Genomic DNA, 17,865 nt, shown 5'->3' with positions numbered 1-17,865 from the left:
TCTCATCACTTTAATTCTTAGACCAACCAGAAGAATCTAGAAGGGTAAAAGAAAATTTCTTCCTCCCTCCCTAACATGTCCCAAAGGATGGCAGTCAGAGGTCACTAAATGTCTAGGAAATATGAACTTAGGAAAAGTGACGTGAAGAGAGTTTAACATAAAACATCATCAACCTCCTAGCCTTGGCTAGACCATGCCTTAGTGACTTTCAAAGAGAAGACATCAAGTGATAAATGGTCCCCTGATATCCACCCTAAATACTCCGAATTTAACAGACAGAGAATGGAAGGGATGCCAGAAGAGAACTCAACAAGAAAAATTATTTTCTTGAGCTAGCTTTAAATGGCATTGTAAACTATATTTTTTAAAGTAAATGCTATACATGGAAATAAGGCAAGTAGATAAAACTCATCTGTTCTTTGACTCTCAAAAGTGAAAAAGGCTAAAAGAAACCAGTAGTTTAACCCAGAACACTAAAAGCAGACTCGATTAACTAAATTTCTGAACCTGAAACATTAAGGACATGAGACTGAGGCGCACGGTCTTGACTCTAGAGACTGCTGTAGAGGGAATATATTGAAAGCCGTGATTCAAGCAGAAAGAGAAAATCACGTTTACTAAAACTACCTATTTCTTCCTCTAGGAATGCAACGTCTTTCATCTCTTGCATGAGGGGAAAAACAGCTTTGGACAGTTTTAGCTAAAAATGAAAATATGTACAATCACATTTTGGGGTGAAATTTTTGGCATTTTAATATTTCTTTTTCTAGGCCAGCTTCCCTGTGCTCTTTCCCATGACCTTTTCTTTTTTTTTTTTTCCTTTCTCCCAATTCTCTTGTTTCTTTATTTGGATTAGAAAAGATGACATAAATTGTAGTGCAAAGATGTTACTGTTAGAATTTGAAAAGACTTGGTTTAATAGCACTATGATATGCTAACCCTAAATATTACAATTTCAACAGATGACAGAAAAGGAAAACGTATCAGAAATGTCAATGAATAGAGTAGACTCATAGAAAAAAATCAGATGACAGACTACAGTTTTCACGTACTTACTGACAATCACTTTTCCCTGTTTTCCTTTAGAACAAAAAGTGGAGAAACACTGGGCATGATGTTTGTAAGTCTGTCCTCGAGAACATATAATTATACTGCCCCATACTGTAGTCAGGAGCAACTCAGAAGCAGCACAAAGATGAATCACTTAGCTAATTCTTTGGTATTTTCTCACAATTCTCTTTTCCATGTAGAATTTATTCTTTAATAGCCATCAGTACTGAAACTTATGTTTGCAAAAGTGAGTAAGTTGATTAATAGGTATTTTATACATCTGGTATTTTCTCATAAAAGACTGGAAAACTTATTTCAATTATCATACCACCAACAAGGATGCAATCTGTTCACAAGGCCTGTTTACGAATGGCTGCTTTGGGTAATGGCTGTTTTCTTAGCACGGGAAATGAAATATAATATTATTAAACAGAGATATGCAGAATGAGGTGTCAAGTTATCCATCTTCCTGATGTTTATAGGCTTCATTTTTTAGAATGTTTATTTTATTTTATGGGACCACACATTAAAATATCTATCTGAAAGGATCTAATTTCTTTTACTCTGGTTTTAATGTCCTTGAATATTAACATTTTCAAACTTGTAAGCAATCAGCTAAGAAAACCTGTGGTAGGTACTTTATTAATTCCATTTAGATACATGTGCCATAATGAGAGAGACAATAAAAGTGAACATTTTATCTTTGCATGAGAATAAGAACTGGTCTTTGCCAGGAGGATAAATGATTTTTATTTTTAGAGACCACCTGTGACAATATGGAGGGAGTGGATAAGGACTGGTGGGAAAATAAAACATCAAACAGCAAAGAGTTTGTGTGCATGTGCACGTGTGTATTTCTGGAGAGAGGGGTAAGAATCATGACACTGAAATGGAAATAATCGAACTCAGTTTTGAACAGCATTAGCAAAATCATTGGAAGTTTCTAGATCTATCTACTTTGGACTCAGTATGGCCCTTTAATCCTTTCACTGTCTATTAATTGCCAATTTGAGGGGTGGAAGCAAGAAAGAATGAACCATTAAATTTTCATTATTAGTATTATTTTCCCAAGAAGGCATGCTACTAAGAAGTGGAACTACTTGTAGATAAAGGAAAGCAAAAGTATTTATTTCCTGTACTAAAGGAAAGAAACCACTTCAGACAATGCAGATTGAAGAACTTTACAAAAGCTTCTTACAGAAAATATGAACTTTAGTCAGTAGTGTAACATAACCATTCTGAATATATAATTGCATATTCCATTTTCAAGTAACCTTGCAAAGACTGCATAGTTTTTTTTTTTTTAATACATTGTAACTTCTTCATGAAAGCATATTCTTGGTACTTAGCATCCTGTCTGGCTCACAATAAATATGCAATTTTTTTCTGAATTAATTAATATGTATCACCTTTCAAATATAACCATTCCTGTTTAAAGCTGCTTTGTTGAACATCTCATCTACCAATTATAGTTCTGTAATTTCGTGGTTTATTTGTCATAAGAATCCTCTCTGGTATACTTTGTGAAAAATTAATTCAACAAATATCAACTCATTACATACCATTTTTCAATCTTTGTTTAGGTAATGGAAATGCAACAATGAAAGTATCAGAGAAGACTCTGCCTAATGGATATTTATATTCTAGTGGAAGAAATATGTCATAAACAAGTAAATAAACAAGGTAACTACAAATTGTGATAATTTGCTCAGTTGTGTCCGACTCTTTGAAACCCCATGAATTATACAGTGCATGGAATTCTCTAGCCCAGAATACTGGAGTGGGTAGCCTTTCCCTTCTCCAGGGGATCTTCCCAACCCAGGGACTGAACCCAGGTCTCCCAAATAGTGGACAGATTCTTTACCAGCTGAGCCACAAGGGAAGCCCTTTCATTATTAAGTAATCATTGATGAGTTAGCGAGTAATCAGGGATAGGTCAGTGAAAATATTTATATGAGGTGTGAGGGACAACATCTCTGAAAAGGTGGCATTTGAGCAGTAGATATGGTGGATAGTAACAACCCAGTGCTTCAAAGAAGGGCAGGGAGTGTGTTCCTGGCAGCGGGAAGAGCAAATGTAAAAGTCCTCAGATGGCAAAGAACTTGAAACATTCAAGGATAGAAGGTCAAGGTAGCTGAACTATGGTAGAATACACAGAGTACAATGTGTTCATGTTGGAGGGTTAGGAGAGGCAGGTCAGGGCAAAGACTGAAGGAAAAATTTGAATCTAAGAGTAAAGGGACACCCTAGAAGGGTTTTAGGCAGAAGGACAGAATGCTCTTATTTATATTGTATAAAAATTTCATGGTCACTGGGTACAGAATGAAATATAGCAAGAAATATGGATTCAGAGACCATTTTGAGATACCTGGTTGAGGTGGGTGGCAGAAAAGATGAAGAAAAGTTAACAAATTTGAGATGTATTTGGAGGTAATATCAAAAGAACTCATTGGTGCAATAAATACAGGGGGTGGAATCTAACTTAATTTGTTCAACTCAGACTTTCCTCAAACTAATTGGACCATCAAAGCTTCTTTGTATCTCTAGATATCCCTATTAATAGTACATGCTCTGCAAAATTGAATTGGGCAAGTATATACTTGTGACTTCTCCTAATTATTGATTTGATGGATTTCAAATAGCGAGGATCAGTTGGAAGAAATTCTCAGGTTAAAACTTCTATGATAAGACATAGTATGAAAAAGACAGATGTAGTATGTGTGTTTATCTGTGTGTGTATGTGTGTGTGTGTGTTTGTGCATATGAACACACATTTCCCTCAAGGATGGCAAAGAGTTACCTTCCTTCACTGACAGAGACACTGTGGTATTGAAAACACCTCTGGGCCCACACTGAGGAGGATGAAACTATTCTTTTGCTCTTAGACATCTCAGCCTTGAAACGCATGTCTGCATGTTCTGCATCAGGTTTCACTGGTCAACATAGACTGTTAAGAGCCTAGATTACTGTCCCTGGGCTGGGTTAGTCTAAGTCAACAGCCTTAAGAGTTAGAATGGCTTTGGTCCCCAAGATAAGAGTCACTAGCCCTGGGAATATTGCCTACCTTCCTCTGGGTATATTGCCATTCGAAGGTCAATCCTAATATGTAATCAAATGACCCATCTGTGTCTTCTCTAAAGTGTGAATTAGTGTACACACTCATTACTCATCTCCTTCCTTTTAGAACAAATTACTTCTGACAACAGTGAATGAAACAGCTGTGTCTGTGTGTGTCTGCACGTGTTTCTATAAAAGGAGGATTCTCGGACTACACCACAATGTCCCAGGCCGTGAAGGAGATTGAGCTGTGTAAACCAACCATGCCTTATGCTCTATGGGGAAAAAAAGAAATGAGGAACAGAACACCTCAACTGAATTTATTATAACAAATTTCTTGGGATAATAAAAGACATCAGCTCAGCCCTAGAGGGAAAGTAGGTTACAGCTCAGCTAAATGTTCTTGTCTAATGTTGCTTGACCCCAGCTAACATTTCAAGCCTAAGTAAAGTCCTATCACTGGTACATTTTAGCCTGTTTAGTAATTTCATCAGGGGCATTGATTTAAATGTCTTTTTGAAATTGTCTGACAAACACTCACAGCAGTCATTTTCAGATCACATGCCCATTAACGTGATGGTCTCTCCTTTAAGGCATGTTCTCTTCCATGATGTAAGGGAATCAGATGTGTTCTTTTTAAATCCCTAATTCTATATTTCACTAACTGGATACAAAAAAGTAAGTCATACTGATATTTTACAGCCATTGTAAAGAAAAAGAGACTCCTTGCAAATTTCTGGGTGTGTTGTGTTCTGTGTCTGTACATGTAGTCCTTTTGACTGCAGCGCTCTTCCTCCATTCCCAAATGCCAGAAAAGCATTTTCAGCATCTCTGCATTTGTGAACCACTTTATAATATCTAAGGAGAGCTGAGAACTATACTTTAGTCACCACTGTACCTAAGACAAGCTTCTTTTACCTCATTCATTAAACTAGGATTCAACATATTGTCTGCATTTTTCTCTCTCCTTCTAAACTCGTATTTTATTTTACATATTTCATATTTACTTTTACTACCTATGGCATTGCCTAACTTAAAATAAGCACTCCAAATTCAATTAAATTGAACAAATTTCAAAATAATTAATTTTACATGTTTATGAATTTTTTCTCTACCAATTATTTGTCATGACTGTTTTACAAACATCAGTTTGTAAGACTTTAATTTTTAGAAAGCTGTATATATCATATTTGGGCTTTCCAGGTGACACTAGCTCTTAAAGAACCTGTCTGTCAATGCAGGAGACATAAGAAGAGTGGGCTTGATTCCTGGGTTGGGAAGATACCCTGGAGGAGGGCATGGCAATTCACCCCAGTATTCTAACCTGGAGAACCCCATGCACAGAGGAGCCTGGCAGGCCACAGTCCATAGGGTCACAAAGAGTTGGACATGACCAAAGTGACTGCATGCACACATATATCATATTCAGGATGTCATATCTCATGATCTGATACTGACAAAATTGTCAAAGTAAAAGCAAAAATTGTACAGTTTTCAAGATGCAATCATATTTGCTGAATTTTTATAATGTACATATTTCTGAACCATAATTGAATACATTTGTGCATAAAATACAATATAAGGAGTGTTATTCTGTCTACACATAGATAAATTTACACTGTTAGTTTGTAAATTTATATTTTAAGAGTTTCATTGTTATCTTTAAATATTGTGAACTATAATTAGATTGAAGTAGATTAGTATTAAATAATACTAAAAATTATGTTTTGCAAATAAAAAAATTGTGTTGATTCAGACTCATCAGAAATATGACATTTCTTATTTTTACATGTGGTTGTATATATGGTTATACAAAAGGAGCTCATGAATGAATATTAAACAACAGTGTTACTTTATTTATTGTACACAGCTATCTGCAACTGTCCCCAAATAAAACTATACCTATAATAAACCATGAAAAATGATGGGTGATAATGAAAGTTTCCCATCTGGAAAAGACCCTGGTCCAGATGGATTTGCTAATGAATTTTATAAGATGTTTAACCAACCTTTGAAGAATATCTTAGACATGTTTGATTACTTTAAATTACCAACATTTTTGGAACTACTGCTGTGGGTTCTCAAACTAATCTTTATAAACTGCTAAGAAATGCTAAAATCCAGAATCCATTTCTTAAGAACATACCTCTTTCACTAAATGCTGAAAAAAATTCAGTCCAGTATGTTTTCTCTTTGAAAGGATACTTTTTTAGGTCAAAAGATAGGGAGAATATCTTAGTATTGATTAAATAATTTATTCATAGAACAAGATATCTTATTTGAAATTAACCAATATACTATTTAGAAAGGCTTCCCAGGTAGTCTGGTGGTAAAAACTCCACCTGCCATTGCAGGAGACATGGATTTGATCCCTGGGTCAGAAGATTCCCTAGAAAAGGAAATGGGGACCACTCTAGTATTCTTGCCTGGGAAATCCCATGGACAGGAGACTGGTAGGCTACAGGACATGGGGTCACAAAGAGTCAGACATGACTTAGCGACTAAACAACAACAATATACTATACGATTCTGCTACTGCTGCTAAGTCACTTTAGTCGTGTCTGACTCTGTGCGACCCCACAGACAGCAGCCCACCAGGCTCCCCCATCCCTGGGATTCTCCAGGCAAGAACACTGGAGTGGGTTGCCATTTCCTTCTCCAGTGCATGAAGGTGAAAAGTGAAAGTGAAGTCATTCAGTCATGTCCAACTCTCAGTGACCCCACAGACTGCAGCCCACCAGGCTCCTCCATCCATGGGATTTTCCAGGCAAGAGTACTAAAGTGGGTTGCCATTGCCTTCTCCGGTATCATATTCTAAATTATTTACCCAATCAGTTTACTCTTATGCCTAAAATCTTGCAGTTAGGTATTTATCTCTTCAAATAAAGCTTTGGCTTCTTTCAAATTTTTTTCGACACCGTGGACTGCAGCACGCCAGGCCTCCTTGTCCATCACCAACTCCTTGAGTTTACTCAAACTCATGTCCATTAAGTCAATGATGTCATCCAACCATCTCATCCTCTGTTGTCCCCTTCTCCCCCTGCCTTCAATCCTTTCCAGCATCAGGGTCTTTTCAGATGAGTCAGTTCTTCACATCAGGTAGCCAAAGGAGTGGTGTTTCAGCTTCAGCATCAGTCCTTCCAATGAATATTGAGGACTGATTTCCTTTAGGATAGACTGGTTGGATCTCCTTGCAGTCCAAGGGACTCTCAAGAGTCTTCTCCAACACCACAGTTCAAAAGCATCAATTCTTTGGCACTCAGCCTTCTTTATAGTCCAACTCTCACACCCATAATGACTACTGGAAAAACCATAGCTTTGACTAGATGGATCTTTGTTGACAAAGTAATGTCTCTGCTTTTTAATATGCTGTCTAGGTTGGTCATAACTTTTCTTCCAAGGAGTAAGCATCTTTTAATTTCATGGCTGCAGTCACATCTGGAATGATTTAAGAGCCCAAAAAAATAGTCTGTCACTGTTTCCACTGTTTCCCCATCTATTTGCTATGAAGTGATGGGACCAGATGCCATGATCTTAGTTTTCTGAATGTTGAGCTTTAAGCCAATTTTTTCACTCTCTTCTTTCACTGTCATCAAAAGGCTCTTTAGTTCTTCTCTTTCTGCCATAAGGGTGGTGTCATCTGCATATCTGAGGTTATTGATATTTCTTCGAGGTTATGGATATTGGCTTCTTTAAAACTTTGTTTTTGTTATTATGTCTATTAAATTGAATACTATGCTAATTAGAGATACATAGCTGATTGTGCTCTTAAATATGGTGGGGAATTTACTATAATGCCTGTTCAAATCCCCTCAGAAATTCACTTTCTAAAAAATTAGCACTCAAAGGATATTGCATCAAACCAAGGAAATGTCTGTTTTAATGTAGGATGATGGGTTTGGGAAGGTGAGACCATGGATAAGCAGGATTTTGCTAGGGGCAAAAAGGTAGTATTTGAGCAGATAAATAGCAGCATGAGTTGAGCTGACTGGATGGAGGAAGCCTATGTTGATATAAGAACTTTAAAGTGTCCTGAAATGCCCACACATTTTTAACATTAATCAATCTGGCTTCTCTGACTTTCCATTTTCTCATTTATAACATGGACATTTTAATATTTACCTTAAAGTACTATTAAATGAATTAAATAATTTACTGGAATGTGGAAGGTGTATTTAATGTTATTTTTCTCTGTCACTATTAGATATCTTAGCTACACACACACACACACACACACACACACACAATGTATTTAGATTAGAGCAGAGAAGGGTTTTTGCAAAACAGTTTGTTATAGCTCTTTGCCTTCTTCATTATTCATATGTCCCAAAACACTCTAGTTTATGCTTGAACAACAAGGCAGGAGAAATATTTACTCATTTATAAAGTCAAGGGGATAGATCATAGCATATAGTTGCCATAAAAGTTAATGTTTAATGCAAAAGTTTACCTTTTGACCATATCTGGCAGGCATGATCATAAAGACAGCAATAAGTTCCATTTTCAGATAATAGGCAAGTATTAAGTTCACTTAATATATGTATATGATTAAACACACAAACATGTATAGCTAGCAGTAGCTATTTATACTGAATAAAGGATTTTATCTGCTAATATAACCATAGAAGATAAAGCCAGTTACACATCCTTCTTTTCTCTTTATCAAGAATTATGAAGCCCACAAAAACAATTTAAAAGCCATAACATGCTCATAAACTTAATTTGAACATTATTTTTGTTCAACATTTTTCTTTTGTAAGAATCAGTGCTTCTGTTGAAGATAACATTACAAATAATAAAATTTCGCTAAATGATAAGTGGAAGGACCACTGAATTTTTTTCTTCTTAAAAAATGATAGATATTTTTAAAATGCAGTAACTACCATTTTATATAAAAGTGAAAATAACCTTCAACTTCCCATTTGTCCTCTTCTTATTATTCTCCAACTCTGAAGGAGTCAGCTTTAACAGAATAGTCTATTACTCTCCAGATAGTTTTTTTTAACTATGTAGCTTAATATATATTAATAAATTACTTTTTTCTTTAAAAATTGGGTCAAAGTATACATTCAGAGTAAGAGACAATTCATATGTTTTTTTTGTTGTTGCTGTTGCTCCACTTTTAAATAATACACAGAATATATAGATTTGCCCTTTTTTTGAAACAGTTGCCTATTTTTACATTATGGGAATGCTCAAGTATTTAATTGGATCATTCTATATTGGTTTTGCTGGGGTGTATCCAGTATGCCACCATTACAAATAATGCTTTACATGGCAGGGAATTTTTAGGAAGAGTATTACTATTAGGAGCTGAGTGAATGGAGAAACTATATTCTCACTTGGAGTCTGAGGAGACTTGCACAGAGAAACATTCTCATGAGACATATGAGGGTTAATTAATTCAGTAGGAATGAGACAGGGCCTAAAGTTCAGAAATCAGGTTGTGGGGTCATGTACCAAGAGAGGGTAACTGCAGAATGAGTGATCCCAGAATCTCAAAAATTACTTTACGACACTGATTGAATTATATATACGAGAGGGAAAGCAATAAATATAAACTGGAAGGGATAAAAATGATAATTCAAAAAACAACAAAAAGATTTCCTGGAATCTATAAGTGACTATACACAGTAGCAGGACACACTGTTCATGTAAAAGAGGTTACTTCTTGCACTTTTGTATATATCATCAGTGCATATATACAATGAATAAGTAGAATTTGAAATTGAAAACACATTATTTATATTATCACTACAATGAAATATGCAGGTATAAATATAGCAAAATGTTTACATGATCTATATGTACGAGAAAAACTACAAAACTGATGACTGTTACCAAATAATGGAATAAACAAAACAATATTTCACATTCATGAATATTGTCTAGATGTCAATTGATCTAGAAAACTGATCTGAAGATCTTCCAACTTGATCTACAGACTCAGTGAAATACTAATCAAAATCCCAGCAAGTTACTTTGTGGGTACTGACAAATTAATTCTAAAGTTTTATGATTCTTGCAAAAGAACCAGAATAATCAACACAATATTTAACAAGAACAACAATGATGGAGGGCTGCCCCTGTCTAAGTTATAGACTTACTATAAAGCTACACCAATCAAAACAATCTGGCATTGGTAAAACAATAGAGAAATAGATCAAGAGAACGGAATAGAAAGGACAGAAAAAATACACACAAAGATACAGTCAACTAATCTTTGACAAAGGAGCAAATGCAGTACAATGGAGCAAAGATAAACTTTTCAACAAATGGTGCTGGAGCAACTGAATATCCATATATGCAAAAAATGAATCTTAGACACAGTCTTCACACTCCTCAAATATTTACTCAAAAAGGATTATAGATGTAAACATAAAACACAAAACTATTAAAGTCTTACAGGATAACATAGGAGAATACCTAAGTGATGTTGCGTATGACATTGATTTTAGATATAACACCAAAAGTGGGATCCAAGAAAGAAACGCTCAATAAGCTGTATTTCATTAAAGTTAAAAATGTCTACTTTAGGAAAGGCAATGTCAAGAGAACAAGAGAAAAGCCACAGAGTGAGAGATATATTTGAAAAAGACATTTCTGATAAAAATCTATTATCCAGAATATGCAAAGAACACTTAAAACTCAACAATAAGAAAACAACTTGAATTTAAAAGATGAGCCAATGGTATTCGAGAAAGATGGTGGGGTAGGAAGTGTCATGAACGTGTCTCTCCTCCTAAACAACAACTGCACTGACAGAATTTGTTAAATGTAATTATTCTGGAACATTAGAGTTCATTAAAATCTTGCACCTTCTAAGGAAAGACTTGGTTGATAAACTGGTTAATTTTGGTAAATTTCAGCTCAGTGCAGTAGAAGCTATTCTCTCCCTACTCCTAGTCACATGGTTCAGTTCAGTTCAGTTCAGTCACTCAGTCGTGTCCGACTCTTTGCGACTCCATGAATCACAGCACGTCAGGCCTCCCTATCTATCACCAACTCCGGGAGTTCACTCAAACTCATGTCCATCGAGTCAGTGATGCCATCCTACCATCTCATCCTCTGTCGTCCCCTTCTCCTCCTGCCCCCAATCCCTCCCAGCATCAGACTCTTTTCCAGGGAGTCAACTCTTCGCACGAGGTGGCCAAAATGTTGGAGTTTCAGCTTTAGCATCAGTCCCTCCAATGTACAACCAGGATTGATCTCCTTTAGAATGGACTGATTGGATCTCCTTGCAGTCCAAGGGACTCTCAAGAGTCTTCTCCAGCAACACAGTTCAAAAGCATCAATTCTTTGGCGATCAGCTTTCTTCACAGTCCAACTCTCACATCCATACATGACCATGGGAAAAACCATAGCCTTGACTAGACGGACTTTTGTTGGCAAAGTAATGTCTCTGCTTTTTAATATGCTATCTAGGTTGGTCATAACTTTCCTTCCAAGGAGTAAGCATCTTTTAATTTCATGGCTGCAATCAGCATCTGCAGTGATTATGGAGCCCAAAAATATAAACTCTGACACTGTTTCCCCATCTATTTCCCATGAAGTGATGGGACCAGATGCCATGATCTTTGTTTTCTGAATGTTGAGCTTCAAGCCAACCTTTTCACTCTCCTCTTTCACTTTCATCAAGAGGCTTTTTAGTTCCTCTTCACTTTCTGCCATAAGCGTGGTGTCATCTGCATATCTGAGGTTATTGATATTTCTCCCGGCAATCTTGATTTCAGCTTGTGCTTCGTCCAGCCCAGCGTTCCTCATGATGTACTCTGCATACAAGTTAAATAAGCAGGGTGACAATATACAACCTTGATGCACTCCTTTTCCTATTTGGAACCAGTCTGTTGTTCCATGTCCAGTTCCAACTGTTGCTTCCTGACCTGCATACAGGTTTCTCAAGGGGCAGGTCAGGTGAACTGGTATTCCCATCTCTTTCAGAATTTTCCACAGTTTATTGTGATCCACACAGTACTCGGATGCAATCTCAAAAATGACAGAATGATCTCTGTTTGTTTCCAAGGTAAACCATTCAATATTACAGTAATTCAAGCCTATGCCCCAACCAGTAACGCTGAAGAAGCCAAAGTTGCATGGTTCTGTGAAGACCTACAAGACCTTTTAGAACTAACACCCAAAAAAGATGTCCTTTTCATTATAGGGGCCTGGAATGCAAAAGTAGGAAGTCAAGAAACACCTGGAGTAACAGGCAAATTTGTCCTTGGAGCATGGAAAGAAGCAGGGCAAAGGCTAATAGAGTTTTGCCAAGAGAACGCACTGGTCATAGCAAACACCCTCTTTCAACAACACAAGAGAAGTCACATGGTAGGAAGCTATTATTCTGCGCATCAGGGTTCGGTGTTCTGATTTTGATTGGTGTTTCTCATTTGGATGTACAAAGAAACCACCATCAGATCTTTTTGCATTGTTGCAACTCCTCCTCCTCTGACTGAATTGACTTCCTGGGGATTTAAAGAAGTTGGACCCCCTTATCCACTTAATTTTATTTTTCTCCTTTTGGGAACCATATATTAAAAGCTATGACATTCAAAAACAATTTCACACACAGGGGAAATTAGACAGTGACCATGCATGTCCAGGAAAAGGCTCAGAAGAAACCTGAAGTAAATTTACATTTACATCTCTGGCTAATCCTTAGCACAGAGAGAGAACTATCAAAAGTAAAAACAATAAACAAAATAACAACAAAAGAGGAAAATGGGAAGACCAAAAAAAAAAAAAAATCAAAGTCACTGATAGCTATTTGAAACAGTCTAGAGAAATAAAGATATTAATAAAAGTACATATATGGGCAATTATAAATGCTAGTATTATTCTAAAAATGCTTTGGAACTGTACATTTAATTTCCTACATGATTTAAGATATTAATAGATTTAAAGAAAAAAGTTACTAGTCTAAAAACTGATATTATTATAAATTAGGTTTGTAAGTACAAATTGTGCTTTCCAGAGAATTAAGATAATAATTATTAAAAAGAATTATATGTTTAAGTGTTTAAGGATACACAATATATAAAAGATGATATTTTGTGACATCAACAGACAAAAAGGGTGGGTATGGAGCTATAGAGGATTGGAATCTGTATATATTATTTAAATTAATTAGCATAACTTGGGAAATTAAGAGTGTTATAACTCTAAAATGTTAATCCTGGAAGAAACCATAAAAATAACTATAGATTACATGCAAAAAATGAGAAAGGAATTTAAACATTTCACTACAAAAAAAACTTTGAAGCAAAAGGCAAAGGAGAAAAGGAAAGATATATCCATTTGAATGCAGAATTCCAAAGAATAGCAAAGAGAGATAAGAAAGCCTTCCTAAGTGAACAATGCAAAGAAATAGATGAAAACAACAGAATGGGAATGATTAGAGATCTCTTCAAGAAAATTAGAGATGCCAAGGGAACAGTTCATCCAAATATGGGCACAACAGAAGACAGAAATGGTATGGACATAACAGAAGCAGAACATATTAAGCAGAGGTGACAAGAATACACAGAACTATACAAAAAAAGATCTTAATGACCCAGATAACCACAATGGTGTGATCACTCACCTAGAGCCAGACATCCTGAAGTCCGAAGTCAAGTGGGTCTTAGGAAGCATCACTATGAACAGAGCTGGTGGAGGTGACAGAATTCCAGTTGAGCTATTTCAAGTCTTAAAAGATGATGCTGTTAAAGTGCTTCACTCAATATGCCAGCAAATTTGGAAAACTGAGCAGTGGCCACAGGACTGGAAAAGGTAAATTTTCATTCCAATCCCAAAGAAAGGCAATGCAAAAGAATGTTCAAACCACCTTACCTGCCTCCTGAGAAAGCTTAAAGCGGGTTAAAAAGCACCAGTTAGAATAGGAATTGGAACCATGGACTGGTTCCAAATTGGGAAAGGAGTATATCAAGGCTGTATGTTGTCACCCTGCATATTTAACTTATGTGCAGAGTACATCATGCTAAATGCTGCACAAAATATGTGGGAGATATGTCAATAACCTCAGATATGCAGATGACAGTATCCTTTGGCAGAAAGCAAAGAGGAACTAAAAGGCCTCTTGATGAAGGTGAAAGAGGACAGTGACAAACGCTGACTTAAAGCTGAACATTCAAAAACAAAAATTATGGCACGTGGTCTCATCACTTTATGGCAAGTAGAGGGGGAAACAATGGAAACAGTGACAGACTTTATTTTCTTGAGCTCCCAAATCACTGCAGATGGTGACTGCAGCCACAAAATTAAAAGATGCTTGCTCCTTGGAAGAAAACTATGATAAAGATAGACAGCATATTAAAATGCAGAGACATTACTTTGCTGAAAAAGGTCTGTCTAGTCAAAGCTACTGTTTTTCCAGTAGTCACGTATGGATGTGAGAGATGGACCATAAGGAAGGCTGAACACTGAAGAATCGATGCTTTTGAACTCTGGTGTTAGAGAAGACTATTGAGAGTCCCTTGGACTTCAAGGAGATCAAGCCAGTCACTCCTAAAGGAAATCAGTCCTGAATAGTCAGTGGAAGGACTGATGCTGAAGCTAAAGCTGCAATACTTTGTCCATCTGACAGCAAAGAGCTGACTCACTAGAAAAGACCCTGATGCTGGGTAAGATCGAGGGCAGGAATAGAAGGGGATGACAGAGGACAAGATGGCTGGATGGCATCACTGACTCAATGGATATGAGTTTGAGCAAGCTTCAGGAGATAGTGAAGGACACGGAAGCCTCGCATATTGCAGTTCAAGGGGTCACAAATAGTCGGGCATGACTGAGCAACTGAACAAGAACAACAATAAATCAACTAGACACAGAGCAAGATACTAATGCAGGAAGTGATGGACAAGTTAGCTATAAGGCATAGGCAGAACAAGTAATTAAATAACAAAGTAAATTTCCACTTATCAGCAACTACTTTAAATGTAAATGGGTTAAACTCTCCAATAACAGGAAAGGGATTAGAAGAATGAATGAAAAAAGCATGAACTTGTTTACAATATCTTCACTTTATATTCAAAGACAGGAACAAATCGAAAGTGAAAAGGTGGAAAAAGATATTCTAGGAAAATATTAATTAAAAGAGGGCATGGGTGGCTATAATGCTGCTGCTGCTGCTAAGTCACTTCAGTCCTGTCCGACTCTGTGTGACACCATAGATGGAAGCCCACCAGGCTCCCCTGTCCCTGGGATTCTCCAGGCAAGAACACTGGAGTGGGTTGCCATTTCCTTCTCCAATGTGTGAAAGTGGAAAGTGAAAAGTGAAAGTGAAGTCGCTCAGTCGTGTCCGACCCCCAGCGACCCCACGGACTGCAGCCTACCAGGCTCCTCCATCCATGGGACTCTCTAGGCAAGAGTACTGGAGTGGCTTGCCATTGCCTTCTACGGGGTGGCTATACTAGTCTCAGACAAAAAGACTTTAAAACAGATACGTTTTTAAGAGACAAAGAAAGACATTATTTATTAATAGTTCAACACAGCAAAAATACATAATAATTATAAACATTTATGCACCTAATGGTAGACCATTAGAATACATGAAGAAAAATTTGACAAAATTGAATCAAGAAATAGTTATATAATATTTAGAGACTTCAATAACACATTCTCAATAGTGGATAGAACAGCCAGACAGAAGATAAGTATGGAAATAAAGAATTTAACACAATAAATCAACTAGATATAATAGACATACATAGAGTGCTCTATGCAACATAACTGTACATATATTCTTCTCAAGTGAACAAGAGGCAGTTTCCATGATAGACTGTATTGTAGGACTACATAAAAAACCTCAAATCAAAAACTTAACTTTACAACTTAAGGAAGAAAAAAAAAGGAACAAATTAAACCCCAAACCAGCAGATCTAAGGAGAAAATAAAAATTAGAGCAAAGATAAGCAGAATTGAGAATAGAAAAAAAAAAAGAAAGAAAGCAATAGAAGAAAATCAATGAAACTAAGAGGTGGTTCTTCAAAAAGAACAACTAAATTGACAAACTTGTAGCTAGGTAGACTAGAAAGAAAAAAAAAAAAGACTCAAATTACTAAAATCAAAAATAAATGTGTAACATTGTTACTGATTCTACAGTAATAGAAAGTATTGATTTTACAGTAATAGAAGGTATTGTAAGATAGTTCTATAGGCAGTTGTATGTCAACAAATTGGATAGCGTGGATAAAATGGGCAAATTTCTAGAAACACAAAATCTGCAAAGACTTGAAGAAATAGAAAATCTGAAGAGATCTATAAGCAGCAAGGAGATTGAATCAGTAATTCAAAATGGCCCAACAAAGAAAAGTGCTGAACCTACTAGATTCACTGGTAAATCCCTGCAAGCATATAAAGAAGAACTGAAAATAATTCCTAAGCTTTTCCAAGCTTGAAGACAAGGGGATATTTCCTAGTACATCATATGAGGCCGGTATTTCCCTGATCCAAATGCAGACAAAGACTGCAAAGAAAGAAAACTACAGACTAGTAAAGCCAAATTCAGCAGCTTTCTAATTCAATTAGAAAGATTATATATCTTGACCAAGTGAGATTTATTTCTGGAATACAAGGATGGTTTGATGTATAAAACTTGATCAACGTAGCCCATTAAAGTAAAGGAGAAAAAAAGGGAAAAAAATGACTGCCTCAATTGATGCAGAAAAAATTTAATATCTCATGATAAAATAAAAATGAAAAAAATGATAAATAGAAGGAAACTCTTTCAGTATAGCACAAGATATATATGAAAAACTCACAGTAAACATCATACCCAATGGTGAAAATTTGAAGACTTTTCTTTTAAGAGGAAAAAGGCAAGAATAACACTTCTATTCATCAGAGTACTGGAAGTACTAGTTAGATAAATGAAGCAACAAAAAAGAAATAAAAGTGACCCAAATTGAAAAGGAAAAAAGTAAAAATATCTGTGCAGATATAATCTTATATGTAGAAATCTAGGACAATGAAAACTATATAACATTACTGAAGAAAATTAAGGAGACATAAATAGAAGCATCCTGCATTTGTAGACTGGAAGACGATATTGTTAAAACGTCAGTACTACTCCAAAGTATTTACAGAATCAGTACAACTGCTTTTAGAATTTCAATGGCATTTCTTTAACAGAGATAGAAAATTACATCCAAAAATTCATATGAATGCTTGGATCCTGAAGAGCCAAAACAATCTTGTAAATAAGGGCAAAATTGGAGGAGTAACACTTTCCGATGTCCAAACTTACTATAAAGGTACAATAATCAAAATAGTGTGGTACAGACACACAGACCACTGAAATAGAACAGAGTGCCCATAAATAAACCCACACATATATAGTCAGATGATTTGAAGCAAGGGTGCCTGGACCATTCAATAGGAAATGGATATATGGTGCAAAAAAACCTGGATATTCACATGGCATGCAAAAGAAATGAAATGAAAATGGGCACTTGCCAAATACCATGTACAGAAATTAATAGGGACCAAAACCTTCAATGTAAGACATTAAACAATAAATATTTAGAAGGAAACTTAGGACAAAAGCTCCAAAACATTGAATTTGGCAATGACTTCTTGCATGTGACATGAAAGGCATAGGTAACACAAGACAAATACACAAATTGAACTACATGAAATTTAGAACATTTTGTTCACTAGCATATACTATCAATAGAGTAAAAAGGCAACCCACAGAATAGGAGAAAAACTTTGAAAATCATGTATCTGTTAAGGAATTAATATCTTGAATATACAGAAAGCTAA

The sequence above is a fragment of the Moschus berezovskii genome, chromosome 7, assembly GCF_049115385.1.
Source record: "Moschus berezovskii isolate FMDL1 chromosome 7, NW_MosBer_1.0, whole genome shotgun sequence".
In the NCBI taxonomy this organism is placed as follows: domain Eukaryota; kingdom Metazoa; phylum Chordata; class Mammalia; order Artiodactyla; family Moschidae; genus Moschus; species Moschus berezovskii.
This window is presented reverse-complemented; position numbering follows the sequence as displayed.